This window comes from Pinus tabuliformis, chromosome X, assembly GCF_031772625.1.
Source record: "Pinus tabuliformis cultivar Carrire ecotype Pingquan chromosome X, CPIR1, whole genome shotgun sequence".
Taxonomy (NCBI): domain Eukaryota; kingdom Viridiplantae; phylum Streptophyta; class Pinopsida; order Pinales; family Pinaceae; genus Pinus; species Pinus tabuliformis.
Genome location: NC_142308.1, coordinates 822116485 through 822132575, shown reverse-complemented (window position 1 = coordinate 822132575; position 16091 = coordinate 822116485).

Below are 16091 nucleotides of genomic sequence, written 5' to 3'. Positions count from 1 at the left end.
CTTGTAAAAAATAAATAGGTACTTGCCAGAAATGGTGGGGGGAAAGAGAGAAAAATGAGCCTATTTGTTATACTCTGTCTCAGAAAAACCTTATCACCACTCTTGAACACGACACTTTTCATTCACCTGGGTTGGGAAATCCTTTGCCTAATAGTTGATCAAACCACATTGAAATGCTTCAGCCTATTTCTGGGTATTAACTTTGGGTCAATTGTCACTAAGCCATCTGTTGTGTCGTTATGTGTTCAAGAGGTCACTGCAAATAAACCATTCATCTGCAAAATATCTGTCATCCATCTTGACCATCCCTGAGTTAGTCCTTACAGCTACATTTCTTCAACTTGATCTATGATTTCGTGTTGTGGGCTTGCCTGCAATGGATCGCTTTCTATCGACATCAGCACATTATCTAGAAAGATGATCTAGGAATCGTCAATACCTTGAGATCTGCATGCCTCAATGGCAGGTTTCTCGCCTTCGACGACAGTTTACATCATTGACTTTCGATCGAAGGATTCCGTGATATGTTCGACATCAACACATTCATTCACATCTCACGGATTGTACTGGGTACTTTGAGAGCCATTGACATCACTGGTGGTTTCTCTCACACTTGTTAACAGTTTACATCATTGACTGGTAATCAAGTGGTTTCTACCATGTTCGACATCAACTCATTTATTCGCATGGATAGAATCATACTATTTCGGGAAGTAGAAATGAAGACCCTGGATCTAGTTTCTTCCATCCAGGTTGTGAGGAGTTTTGTATTCATTATACAGTAGACTAATTATAAACAGATGGTTGCGTCCATACTGTGTCTACAAGTGTCTATGATTATGATGTATTGCAAAATCATTCCTATACCAGAGCAGTAGTTAATTTGTTAGTTAAGTTTTCAATCTGAGTATGGGAATGTCTACCTCAGCGATGATATGATCTCATATATCTATTTTGTGTTGAATATTTGCAGGTTCCAACTGGGCTCCCCACAAGATAATCCTCGAAATGATAAAGTGCTTCACCCTTCCTAGATGATATAAAACCCTAATCTACTACAGACCTCACACTTTAGGGGGCAATCTGTTACACTAAAATTTGTCACCATGACTATTTGCAGTCAGTATGGCTCCATCAATAACCATACTGTCCTCCTTGGAAAGTCTTATACCTCTACTCCTCATGTCAAACTCCAAAAAATAGAGAAAGCCTTTAAAAATCAATATAACTCTGGTTCCGCACTTTCTCTTACTCTTACCTGCGTGTACACACCTCAAGTACATAATACCTGTGTACTTGTATGCTCTGTCTGTAAAGGGGTGGGTGCGTACCCCTGTAAAAGTCAAAAGGCGCAAGTTTTACTTCAAAAAACTTACTTGCGGTCGATTCTAGAGCGTTCTAGAAGATGGTTTGACGTGGATTGAGCGCCTCCAAATGGTTCATGCATCCCAATGAAAGAGGAACTTATCCCATGAAGAGGGGAGCTATCCCTTTGAAAGAGGGGCTTATCCCATTGATGGTGGACCTGTTTAACTTCCTCCAAAGCATTATAAATACAGGCATTGGGCCAGAGGGAGGGGAGGGTTGAAAGCTGAACATTCCTAAGGGTAGATGCTGCTGAAATTAGGACTCCCTTATAGAGCTTGAGAGGAGAGATTCCAATCCTTTCTTAGCTTCATTTGGAAGTGGGTGAGCTGATTAAAGTAGAGGAGAACTCTCGCTGGACCCTGGGACGGACCTGGACAACACCAAGGCACTGGTTGTAAGGTTTCTTTTGTTTCCAATTAATACAATTAAGTTCATTTTTCTCAACAAGTTGTTATATATAATTTGTTTCATAAACTCCTTGGTCTTTATGATGAATATGTTTTATTATATGAGTTATTCAGGTGCTATGTAATCGTTTGCTTGTTAGTGAATGCAGGCTTCAAGGAGAAGGAACTCATCTGGATCGGAGAGGCTTGGCTGCTACAAACAGCGTCGGACTAAAGGTAAGCCTTAAACACCTGGTTAATTTTATTTTAAATGCATATTTAGGGAAAGATAGTGCTTGATTGTTTTGTTTGTCACTAGAAAACGCCTTAGTTTCTAGGGAGGTCGGTTTTGTCCGAAAAATTGACTCTTTCCGCATGATATGTGGAGGTACAGTGCTTCCAAACACTCTAATATAGGTAAACCATTCTTCCCCGAACCATCTTGGGATGGGGATGATGTCTATTTTTGCCTCGGGTGAGCACCTCGGGGGGTCTTCATCATACATTATTCTATACAAGGGCAAAATAAGCCCGTGGAAAATCTGGTAGAAGTGAGGGGCGAATTGAGAATCCCATAACACCTTATGATAAACATGGATAGGTAATGGGTCCTGGGTAGTCGATTTCCAACCCATAATGGGAAATTTAGACACATAACAAATAGAATCAATAACATATGCAGATAGATAAAAAGGAGGATAGATCCTTTGAGACAAGGATCTTTTAGACCGGTAATTGATAACAACCATGTATAGATTATCAGAAAGGATCTTGGCCCAATCCATAATATCGGCGTTTGTGGCAGCATCAATTAATGGTAGCCATTTAGACGAAAACTTATTGATATCTGGCATCCCAAATAACCTACAAAGCATGGCTGCAACAAAACAATACAGAGAGGTGAGGGAACCAGTGCTGTACATACCGTTTTTCTCCTTTTTGAGCGGCTCCTCTTTTCTGGACCAATCTTTGGTGGTCTCTGATAGGTCTGGGTTCTCTGCCGCAAATTTCTTAACGAATTGTGCATTGTAAGTCGCCTGCGGTTCAGGAAGATAATACATAAGCTTCAAATCTTGTGCAGCGAATGATCCGATGAGCTCGTGTCCTTGAACCTTGAATTGTCTGTTGTTCATGTCTGCATTGTCAAGTATCCACTTGATCATAACCGTATATGGTAGAATTTTGGGTCTTGCTGCTATCCTGTGAAGAAATGAACATGCTAGATCCTCTAAGGACGCCTCGGAAGAGCGTTGTGAGACCGCAATAGCAGCAACCTTCATTATTCTAGGATTTTCCTCTTCAAGCAGCCTGTACATGCTTTCCCATGTCGATATCCTTGTGTCTCTGTGATAGGCTGTGTCTGTATACAAAGGCGCCATCTCCTTCGTCTTTTCCTTCGCTTCAGATCTTTGAGCTTTATTTTTCTTTCCCATTTCTTCCTGCGTTCGGGTTTGAATCATCTTAGCTCTTCGTTCCTGCAGATTATGAGTAAAATGGAAATGACTGATCCAGAAAGGTGATGGGAGAGTTTTAAATGCAACAGATGTATCAAATATGCCACCTTACGTGAAGTAATTCTCTACAAAGGCACGCGTCTTTACTTCATTTAATAATTGACAACTAATTCATTTACTATCATTAAAAGCGCATGATTTCGAGTCAGATTATGGTAAGTGGCTTCTCTTTGAATGGCGTGCCCGAAGGATTCGTAATGAAGTGATTTATGATTTTCTTACATAATCTCGCATATCGCGCCATCGCAAATCGCACCATCCCAGATTGCGAGAACGCAATATTGCAGCGATCCCAACATCGCAGATCGCAGAAGTTTGATGTTTGCCAAATCTTGCCAGCTCATTTCTGCGATATGCGATCTTGCGATCGGTGTTATCGCAGATCAGTAAATCTTTAAGTTTTTCCTTATGAGTATTAATTTGTTGCGACGTGATGTTATACTTAACATGAGGGTCTTGCCCATACTGATATTAAAGAGAAATGGAGGCATTTCCTATCTTTTTGGCAACGCGACTTTAAAGATTTTCTCCTTATCATAGACTTAGGTTTAAAATATTCAAAAGACCTACCTAAGCATATGATGGTAACCTTATTTTGAGGAAAGTAAACTCTTTCTCTTCCTAAAAATTAACTAAGGGTCCCCATTCATTTAGTATTTTGGTCAACACTTAAATGAACAAAGGGGGGGTTGTTGCCGGCCACAACAATTGGCGATTCACTTGGGAGAACCAGTTATCTCTGATTTTCTAATGAATTTTTTAAACTTCCGAAACAACAAAATTTTTTTTTTAGGAAACTTAAACTTTATTATAAAAAGATAAAGCATGTCATACTTCAAACTGTCAATGATATTTCGTTTCAACCTCTTTCTATTTTAATTACTTGTATCCTCAGCTTGTCCTTGCACTTACATCAGCCATTACTTGGTCTTGTAAAAAAATTAAAATAAAGTCTCCCCTGTGTAGCAGTCGTTTAAATATGCTCTTTTGCCGCAGGTAGAGCCTCTACTGCCAGCAGGCGTCCATAGCCTCGACAGGGTTACCTATTACCCAGTAATGATCCTTTATCCTGCTTAAGGCGATCTACAACCTTCGGAGAAAAACCCAGATTGACACTTTTTCCTCTCTAAAGAACAATGTCTTGGTTTGGTAGCCAAATTATGACACAGTCATTCACTTGATTTACACTTTTGCTGAACAAGCTGGCTCGTGATGAGACCCCTTGTCTTTTGATTTCAACAATCTTGAGTTGTTGCCCTGTTTTGGTGGACAGTTTTGGCAAAGTCAGCAAGTTATAATATCTGTGATCATGATAAGCCGGCTCGTGATGAGACCTCTTATTCTTTGAGATATAGCGTTTCTTGGATTGTCTTTCTGAATGTTGCGATTTTCTCTAACAGGGAGGATATCATTGCTTTCCTTAAGAAAGCTCTGGATGACAATAATAGAGTTTTTTGGAAATGGCTGTTTCTACAGGGAATCTTTATTTTGTTATTGATACTTTTCATCGTACTAATATAAAACAATTTCTTCACTAAGATTACTTTTGTCAAGTTTTTTGGAAGTTGACACTAGTATCGTATCTGGTTTAAAGTTTTTAACTATATCTATTAATAATAAAGATCAAGTTTCTGAAAGATTTGCTATTTACACAAGCAGAAGTTCAAAACCTGACAGAGAAATGGTGTCTTTAGTAAATGTCAAATGTTGTTAACCATAGCAAATTTTATTATGGGGGAAAAAATTTAACGAAATGAGAGGCAGACATTCTTTAGGATTATGCACAGAATAGGGATAATCTCTTTTCTACCAACTATTAAAAGTGAACCTAAAACCTAATAACCTAGCTAAATTACTCCTACTCCTATTCTAACTATATACAGAAAATTAACTAGGTGAAATGATATTTCTAGTGGAACCATCTCTTCATTTTTATTTCTAGCCGTATGTAACTTCCAAACATTAGCGTTAAGAACAAAACTTTTCCTGAACTGTTAATGTTGGATGTGGAATAAGAATATGTAACCTCAGTTGGAATTCTGTCTGATATTTCTTTCTCATGAAAACTTCTTTCCAACTGGGAACCTATTGGATCATAAAAATCAGGATGAATTTCTGTTATGGATTGATGATCTCGTAATAGGAAAGATGACAAGCCAGGTTGTGAATATGATTTTTTAGTTTCAATGGCTTGTAACCTACTGTGCGTTAAAGTTGAGCTTTTAGCAATTTCATATAAAAGGAAAGTTTCCATATATAAATCACTAAATAAATTAATGCAGAATAGATGGAAATTCCTGGAAAGATTCTTACCAATTGGCGAGAATTGCTGACAAGTTTTGAAAGGTACTTTCTTTCGTTGATGATGTTTTGGATGCCAAAGAAGTTTTTTAAGAAAGTCTGATATTGATTGATCTTGAAATTGAAAAGGTTCTATACTTTCTTGACACAGTTTGGCTCTCCAAAATGGTATCACGTCTTTCGAATGTTCCTTGATAAGATGCTCAACATGCCACAGTAATCTATCAAAAATGTGAAAATTCAAAACACAATCCGATTTTTACAAAATGAGTGCAAGTGAGAAAGAAAGGGATGATTATCTGTACAAATAATGTTACAGCACAACTGGGATTTACTTGTAATATCTTGCTTCTCACAAGAACTGGCCAGAATTATGGGATCCGAGCAATTTCGAATTCCGTCTTGTGAATCAGAAGACAAGTTATGATTGTGGACAGGCATGTGGGTTTTCTCATGATATGAATCATAGATCGGGGTATTGTCTTGGATAGTAAAATCATGCAAATGATCTTTTTCTTTGAAATGAGGATTGACTGATATGATTTCTGAATTAGGATATCTCTCATTATCTGAGCTTAGTTGAGTTACTTGGGATAAATCAACAACATCATCGTTGTCAAAGTAACTATCATAAATGATTTTACAGGTTTCCCTAGATTTCTCTTTTTCGTCATATATTTTCAGAAAAGGAAGGTCAAGTGGTTCTTGTTTGAAAATGGTCAAAGGATGTTCTATAGCTGTCTTTTTATCTTGAAAACCTAATGACTCATTTGAATAATCCTCTGTGTTTTTTGAGATATCTTTAATATTGAGAGGGGAAAAATTATCATCACTAAAAACATCAGGATAAAGAGAAAAATGTGATTCTGGAACAATGCATTTGAAAATCTCATCATGGAAAAATCTTTGTTCATCAGATTCATCATAGACATAGGGCTTTAGATCATACCTTTGTGTACTGATACTTTTTGAAAGAGAAATAGTTTGTTGTTCTAACCTTGGCATCTGCATTTGTTGATTTGCAATGATATTATCTGACCTTGTATCAAAGTCATCTCCTAGTTCCAAGATAGGATTTCCTCCAGCATTCTCGCTTTTGTCTTCTTGCATTAGAGCATGCATGACTCCTAGGCTTTGGGGACTTTCTTCATCATGGCTGATTTGTATATTCAACTTGGAATCCTCATTCACATTAGAAGAAAATGAGACAAAGCTTGAACTAATTTCTGCTTGATCAGACATAGGAGGCAGGGAATACTCAGCACAATCTGAAGATTCTTCATCCATGAGTTCACTTTCAAGATCATACTTTAGACAATTAAGATGAAATCGCATATTAAAATCCCTAACAGATTCATCTTGTTTCCGTAGATAATCAATTTCATCGTATACCTGGTCATAGTCATAACAATCAAATTCAAAAATGAAAGTCTTGATGAATTGGTCCTAGCTGTGAATTGATGCAACTGGGAGGGTTCTGCACCATTTTCTAGCTTCCGCCGTGAATGTAAGAGTAAAAATTCTGCATAAAACGCCTTCATCAATTCTCTGAATATCAGAACTTGAAACTTTTTGAATATATTGCAGAGCATGATTAAAAGCAGAAGAATTATTCTTACCATTGAATTTTACCTGAGACAAGAGTCTTACCACTTCTGGTGGAGTGTTGGAAGAGGTAGGAACATGGATGCAACTCCAAATAGGAATTTTATGAGCAGCCATCCTGATTCAAATTTTACAATTGAAAATCCTTCCAACAGACACTATGTTCAGGCCCTCCTTCTAGCGCCAAATATGTTGAAGCCCCGAAAATCGGGTCGACAACAAGGGGGATACCCACCCGGTCCGGACCTTGGTTGGCAGCTCCTTATCCGTTTGGTATAGCGGGTCCGACTGGGGATAATGGGACCAGCTTCCCAATCTAAGGGGTGTGTGTGTGTATAGATCTGGATGATGCTAATCTAAGAGTACTTAAAGCTAATTTAAGTCAAACTTCTAAACAAACTCTATGCTATTGTAATCTAATGAGAAACAACACATCTTGCCTATGCTAACCCAGGGTGTATTTCTTCTATTATGCGATCTAAAGAGATTTCGAACAATAACTGGTAATAAAGATCATTCAGCTATCATAAGAATAGAAATCAATTAAGATAAACCACTCTGCTTAAAAAGTTAAGCAAAACAGTTGTGAATAGCATATCGCATAATAAGTTATTCATATATCAAACACAAATAAATGACTCCACCGTACAGAAGTGCCAAATGGTAACCCACACATTCATGCATTAACATATAAACAACTGAAAACTGTATATCACTTTAAGAATATAAGCAGAAATGGTCAAGAGATAAAATTACCATTTATGACTAATCCTACTCACAAGCTTCAAGAAAAAAAACGATTTATCTCTACTTGTTCTAACATCTACTAAGAGTACAGAAGTGCAACATCAGTAGAAGACATTAAATGCAAACATTAATAAATCTCAATCCATCCATTCATCAAAACCTCCTCTGAGGGTGCAGAAGTGCATGTTCCGAGGACAAGTTTTTGACAAATTTCTGGACCCTTCTCTAATTGCATGAGAAGGGTTAAAATACTACTTCCTAATTCTAATAATAGTATTTTTACAAAATTTAGGATGCAGTTTTCAAATGACCGTCATTTTTCTAATCTAATTAAAAAGAAAAAACAACATTCTAAAATAAGGCAACTTCTGAATTTGGTCCTTAAAGTTGCGAGTGTTCATCATGGGCTTGAGGTGTAAAATTTAGGATGCGGTTTTCAAATGACCGTCCTTTTTCTAATCTAATTAAAAAGAAAAAACAACATTCTAAAATAAGGCTACTTCTGAATTGGTCCTTAAGTTGCAAGTGTTCATCATGGCTTGAGAGAGTCGGCTGAACTGACTTTTGCACTGAGCTGGGCTGCGAAAACAGCATCTACGAGAGCTGGCACTACTTTTTCGGCCACGTTTGTGATGCATTTCACCGTCATCCATTGACTGTGTGGTTTGACCAAGTATGTCCAGTAACATTCCCAATTCAACCTGTTTAATGCTTGGATCGCTTTTCCCTTTTCCTGCGCTTTCTGCTTCCATTCTGCTTCTAGCTGTAACTTATTTGGTAGGTATCCCGGGGTGGTCTCTGCGATTAAATTGGCCCTGTGTAAATTCTCATTTACACAGTTGATAAGAATGCTTGCTTGTGTAGCCGATGTCTCCACTGCTCGCTCCGCCTGCCTGATTTGATCGTCCCATTTATTAAAGAGCAATTCTTTATGATTTTCGTTTATCCTGGGTGCACCTGCTCTTTTCCCTTCATCTTCATCCTGCCAAGTTAAGTATACTGTCACCCGTCTGTCACTCTGATCATAGTCACTCCGCAACTCTACCACTTGATTGGTGATTTTATCGCTCAGCTCGCAATAGTGACTCCACTGTGATATTTTACGTCCCAACTCTTCCTGTTGCTACAGTAGTTGCTCATTTAAGCCAATAGATTCTGAAATAAATTCTGCCAGCTTAGGCTCATATTTATGCATTTCTTGTAAAGTCTGCAATTTTTTTCCTTTCTCGTCTAGACTTCTTTGATAGCCTATCTGCATCTGCTGAAAGTCTTCCTGCAGCTTCTCGAGCTTTTTGGAAGCTTCAATATTAGCATTGGCTTGTTTCAACTGTCGTTGTAGCAGATGTATTTGATCTTCTTGTTCTTTCAATAGTTGTTGAACTTCCGATGCCTTGTCAATAGTTGCAGAAGCATATGCTCCTGCGATCTGAGACAACTTAGTGAGATTTTCAGTCGAGTTATTATTGGGGTCTTTCCATAAGACGTCCAAATGTTCAGCATCTTGTGACAGTGTATTTTCTAGTTTTCTTTTCTTCCTCTGTCTCCTTACAACTGCTTTGTGTTGGGGACTATAGAATACATCCAGTGGGGGAATTTCTTCTACATTAAGTAGAAGCTCAGAAGGTGGAGCGATAGGAATGTGCTCCGTTTCTGTGACACTGCTGACTATGGTCGAAACCACTTCTTGCACTACCTGTGTATTGTTCACAGGTGTTTTTGGGGCTTGCCCTTCAAGATTGATCAGTTCATAGAAGGTTTCCCATTCTTTGTCCAGTTCTATTGTGACGAGTGGTGCTTCGATGACAAGAGGGGGGACATCTCTTGGCGGGGAGGCGATAACTTGCTGTTGCGACATTGCACTTGACTGAGCTGTATCTTTAGTTGTCTCTTCGTTTTTCCCTTGGTCGCATCCAGACTCTTTAGGATGTTCAGGTACTCCTTGCGCAGCGTTGGATTTAGATCTGGAAGTGCTAGATTTTCCACTGAGGCTAATGCTTGGAGTTGGTTCTCTGGCAGGCAGTCGCAGCTTCTCTAGAGGAACACTGGCCAGCCTTCTTTCCCTGTATAACATGAATCTTTGGAGGTCATCTGGAGACAACCTCGACCGAGCTTCCCGCAAAATTTCTTGGAGTGAGCTTCTACTCTGAAACAAATCATCAAACAAATCTTTCTTTCCAACGAATACTTTTATTTTGACGTTCGTTGTGAAATCTTGGGCAACATCATTTGGGTCAAATGGCCTTGCTGGGAATTTAAATAATTGTAGACACGTCACATTCTCCACTTCGGTGAAAGCATGTCCTACATCGAACAATGAGAAGGCCCCACAAGTTACAGGAAATTGAGGCCATATGGCCTTCTTTTTTTCCTTTAGGTCTTTGGTCTGGCCGCCTTCTGAACAGGTTTGATAAGCAATTTCCCGAGCCAAAAGTTTATCAGGGATATATAGATGTAGGACATGTGGAGGTACAGTGCTTCCAAACACTCTAATATAGGTAAACCATTCTTCCCCGAACCATCTTGCGATGGGGATGATGTCTATTTGTGCCTCGGGTGAGCACCTCGGGGGGTCTCCATCATACATTATTCTATACAAGGGCAAAATAAGCCTGTGGAAAATCTGGTAGAAGTGAGGGGAAAACTGAGAATCCCATAACACCTTATGATAAATATGGATAGGTAATGGGTACTGGGTAGTCCATTTCCAACCCATAATGGGAAATTTAGACACATAACAAATAGAATCCATAACATATGCGGACAGATAAAAAGGAGGATAGATCCTTTGAGACAAGGATCTTTTAGACCGATAATTGATAACAGCCCTGTATAGATTATCAGAAAGGATCTTGGCCCAATCCATAATATCGGTGTTTGTGGCAGCATCAATTAATGGTAGCCATTCAGACGAAAACTTATTGATATCTGGCATCCCAAATAACCTACAAAGCATGGCTGCAGCAAAACAATACAGAGAGGTGAGGGAACCGGTGCTATACATACCGTTTTTGTCCTTTTTGAGCGGCTCCTCTTTTCTGGACCAATCTTTGGTGGTCTCTGATAGGTCTGGGTTCTCTGCCGCAAATTTCTTAACGAATTGTGCATTGTAAGTCGCCTGCGGTTCAGGAAGATGATACATAAGCTTCAAATCTTGCGCAGCGAATGATCCGATGAGCTCGTGTCCTTGAACCTTGAATTGTCTGTTGTTCATGTTTGCATTGTCAAGTATCCACTTGATCATATCCGTATATGGTAGAATTTTGGGTCTTGCTGCTATCCTGTGAAGAAATGAACATGCTAGCTCCTCTAAGGACGCCTCGGAAGAGCGTTGTGAGCCCGCGACAGCAGCAACCTTCATTATTCTAGGATTTTCCTCTTCAAGCAACTTGTACATGCTTTCCCATGTCGATATCCCTGCGTCTTTGTTACAAGTTGTGTCTATATACAAAGGCGCCATCTCCTTCGTCTTTTCCTTCCCTTCAGAGTTTTGAGCTTTATTTTTCTTTTCCATTTCTTCCTGTGTTTGGGTATGAATCGTCTTAGCTCTTCGTTCCTGCAGATTACGAGTGAAATGGAAATGACTGATCCAGAAAGGTGATGGGAGAGTTTTAAATGCAACAGATGTATCAAATATGCCACCTTACGTGAAGTAATTCTCTACAAAGGCACGCATCTTTACTTCATTTAATAACTGACAACTAATTCATTTACTATCATTAAAAGCGCATGATTTCGAGTCAGATTATGGTAAGTGGCTTTTCTTTGAATGGCGTGCCCGAAGGATTCGTAATGAAGTGATTTATGATTTGCTTACGTAACCTCGCATATCGCGCCATTGCAAATCGCACCATCGCAGATTGCGAGAATGCAATATTGCAGCGATCACAACATCGCAGATCGCAGAAGTTTGATGTTTGCCAAATCTTGCCGGCTCATTTTGCGATATGCGATCTTGCGGTCGGTGTTATCGCAGATCGGTAAATGTTTAAGTTTTTCCTTATGAGTATTACTTTGTTGCGACGCGATGTTATACTTAACACGAGGGTCTTGTGCATACTGATATTAAAGAAAAATGGAGGCATTTCCTATCTTTTTTGCAACACGACTTTAAAGATTTTCTCCTTATCATAGACTTAGGTTTAAAATATTCAAAAGACCTACCTAAGCTTATGATGGTAACCTTATTTTGAGGAAAGGAAACTCTTGCTCTTCCTAAAAATTAACTAAGGGTCCCCATTCATTTAGTATTTTGGTCAACACTTAAATGAACAAAGGGGGGGTTGTTGCCGGCCACAACAGAAAGGAAATCTTTTTGGTTGATTTTTTCTTTTTTTCTTCTTGTACTTACAAAACTAAAATAGATTGAACTGCAACTAACTATCTTGCTGAAATGAAAATGTGAAATTGAAATGAAAGCAGGAAAGGACTAATCTATTTTTCTTAAATGAAATTGCAGGAATGAAATGCTAGGTTACGCTTGCGGAATTGAAATTCTAATCTACGCTTGCAGAAATGAAATTGCAGAATTAAAATGCTAATCTATGAAAGCAGGAAATATCTACTCTACTTTTGCGGAAATGAAATGAAATAAACTACTTAGAAGAAGGTTGTAGTGGAAAATAGAAGAAAAGCAGCAATCACCAATACTATGACGCTTCCTTGGCAACGGTGCCAAAAAGAGTGGTGAACTCTAGTATTGCAGCAATAATGCTACAACTCCTGGAACTCCCTTCTTTAATTTTATCAACCCAGTAGTTCGTAACAAACTTGGAAGTGACGGTGTTGTATGCACAAGTACTAGCTCTTGCCGCAGTCGTCACTTGGTCAGCTGGCACAAGTCCGCTAGGAACTTCAGCCAACTTCTATGAGCTCTTAGAAGAAGCTTTTTAACTGAGGATGAAATCGAACTGAAATAAGGCTAAACTACTTGCAGAAAGAAACTGGAAAGCTGAAAGGAAACGCAAACCCTAGCAAACCCTAATTTTACCGGCTAGCCCTACTGATGCAAGAAAGGGGATGCAAGCTACTGAAAGAGATGCCATTGACTTCTAAGAAGGTAAAATGCATGTGTCTAAGCTACTTCTACAGTAACATCTGAAAAAAACATCTTTTTGTATTTTTGAATAAGTTATTAGAATTATCATGCATGCGATTTAACTGTTTTTGACTATGCAGAGGTGGATTGGCGAGAGGAAATGCTTGGAGGAGGTAGGGAAGGTTTAGAGAGGGCCTAAGGGGTCCCTAACACCCTTCCAGAGTGTTTCACAAAGTTTTTATATCAAGAAACCTCATTCTTGAGCTTCTACAGGAAGTTTGCAGGGGTTCTACAGGATGTTATAGAATTTCTACAGGATGTTCTGTAATTTTCTACAGGATGTTCAGAAATGGGATTTTGGAGGATGGATGGAGGAAGAAGGATGAAGGATTGGGTATGGAGGTGCGATAAGGGTGTGAGGAGGTCCAGGACTTGGGGAATGGAGCTAAGAAGTGGCGAGGATGGTTGGATTTGTTCAAGGATAGGAAGAGCAATGTTGCATGAAAGGATGGAAATTAGGTCAAAGTGAGGACGTGGCAATTGTAAGGAAAGGATTTGAAGTAGAGGGTGGAGCAGGTAGGTGGAGAATTATGATAGGCGCTTTGCAAGTTATTTTTCAAATTGAACAAACAAACACTTGGAAAACCAATGACCTAGCTACTTCACTCTAATATGACCTAAGTAACAGCAAAAGGAAATGGACAAAAGTTTATTCGCAATGAAATATGTGAAATAACTATGCAACTAAGAAATCATAAATAGGTGCATTTAAACACAACTAATATCAACGTCTACAAATGATAATTCCAACACTAATGATTGCATAACAAAGCAAAACAATGTTTTTGTTGGCAACAATGTCACCTTTGTCCCAGCTCACGATCCCACTGAGGGAGAGGTGAGATCAGAGGTGCTTGAGGCCTTTTTCCGAGGATCCTTTCTGTTATTAACCTATCAAATCAATATGAACATGAAAAGCTACTTTAATAATAAAAAACAACTTAAATAACAAAACAAGATTTAAATCTAAATAGCAGATTTTATTCTAAGAATGCAGCAAAGACACATGAGAGTAAACAAAGGAGGTACTGGGCACTTGAGATGGGCCCAACCCCAAGATCTACAGCCTCCTAAGAGAGATTTAGAGCTGGTGCAAAGCTGGATTCATCTTTATTGAGCAAGAAAAGAAGCGTTACATCAAAAACTGTCCACAAGGGAAAGCTTGAAAATGTGCTGAAATGCAAAGCTAATCTACTGACTAAAATCAAACTACAAACTAGCTAACTTCTGCCTACAATGTGACTAACTAAAATGAGGCCCTAAGCCCTCTTATTTATACAAATTGAGGACCCCAACAACCCTCCTAAACTTTAGGAACTCAGCTGCCAAGACTTGTAGTTAACAACACTTTTACTAGCACTTGCTCGACTGCCCTTGTGATAATCGATTTGGTGGCCCTTGAACTCCGAGCTGATGGTGGAGAATTCAAGGTAAGGGGCCATGAATGAAGGGGACACCTTCCTAAAAATCTTCTCCCTTGTTCTCCCACAAATTTGGCTACAAAGTGCTCAATAAAACCTTTGATTTTGTCTCAAAATTGACTAAAATTTGCACAAAGCACCCATTAGACTTGTTGGCATAATGACTAACCCAATTCACTCTATTAGCATAAATATAATAAAAAACATGCAATAAACTAATGAGAATGGTGGATTAAGTCGAATTAGGAGGTTGAATGAGCCCATATAATTATCCATTTTTGGGGCTCATCACTATCTTAATCAAGAATACTTCCTCCCCTCCTCCATCTAAAATTTGGGGAAATATTTGGAACGATGATTGTCTCCCTAAGATTAATATATTTTGTTGGGAAATAGTTCACGAGAAAATCCTTACGGCATAAAACTTACGAAAAAGGAACATTTTCGGCCCCTCCTGATGTGCGTTATGTGATAATTCAAAGGAAACTATCAAGCATCATTTTTATCAATGTCCCTTTGCTGTGGATACCTAGAAATTTTCATTAGCACCCCTTGTTGCTGTCCCCCTCCCCCATCACTAAGGATTGGAATGAGATGTTTATTTAGTGGAAGCATAAATTTCCCTATCCCCTGAACTCCCTTTGAAGGCAATGTTGGATGGAAGGTCCCTAATACCTATGTTGGTCGATTTTGTTCTATCGAAATTAGGCAATATTTCATGATAAGTGTTATAATCCAGAATCTGCAACAATTAAAGGAATGAAGCTTCTCTTCAAGGTTACATATTCCAAGGGGTTTGAAGTTCTAGATATGATAGATTTATCTATCAATGAAAAAGAGTGGTTCAAAATCTTTTCTTCTAACTCCCAAGCCCCATTATCAAAGTATCATGTCATCCCTCCCTTCTGTATAATATTGAAAGGGGAAGATTTTGTAGAATGACAAAGAATTATCGGTAAGGCCCAAATGTATTTTGATGGAGCTTTGAAAGGTAACCTTGGGGAGGTTGGAGTGGGAGGGGTCATAGTAAACCTCGAAGAAAAGACAAAATTAAAGTTCACATGGGGACTAGGAAATGCCATGAACAGTCAAGCAAAATCTATTTCTCTTTGGCAGTGTCTGAACATCAGTGTCTCTAAGGGTATTAGGAACTTGATAAGCATTGGTGATTCTATGGTGGTAATCCAAAAATGCTTGAGGCTCACCGAGAATGAGAACCTCCTCGAATTTGAATCCTCCCCAATCATTATAAGGATAAATTAACTTTTTTTTTGAAAGTGCTAAAATGTTCCATGTGTTGTGAGAAAACAAAGATGTGGCAGATGCACAATCCAACGCTGGGGTGGCTTTAGGGAAAGGCTCGTTACAAATTAACCACTCCGTTGGAATATGTCACATCCCTTGATATGCTATAAATTTTTCAGACCAATGTAGTACAACTGGGGTACGGGTCTGCAGTACATCAATCTGGAAGTTAGTAAGGTCAACTTCCCGATGGCCTTCTTCAGTGTGTTGGGAGCAGGGTTAGTTGGTAGGAATTTATGGAACAAGTGTGATAGCTAAAGTTTGAAGGACATGATTTGTGATAGGTGGGCGAAGTGTACTGGATTATTTATCTAGATATTTATTACAGTTCAATTCATGGGCTGGGCAA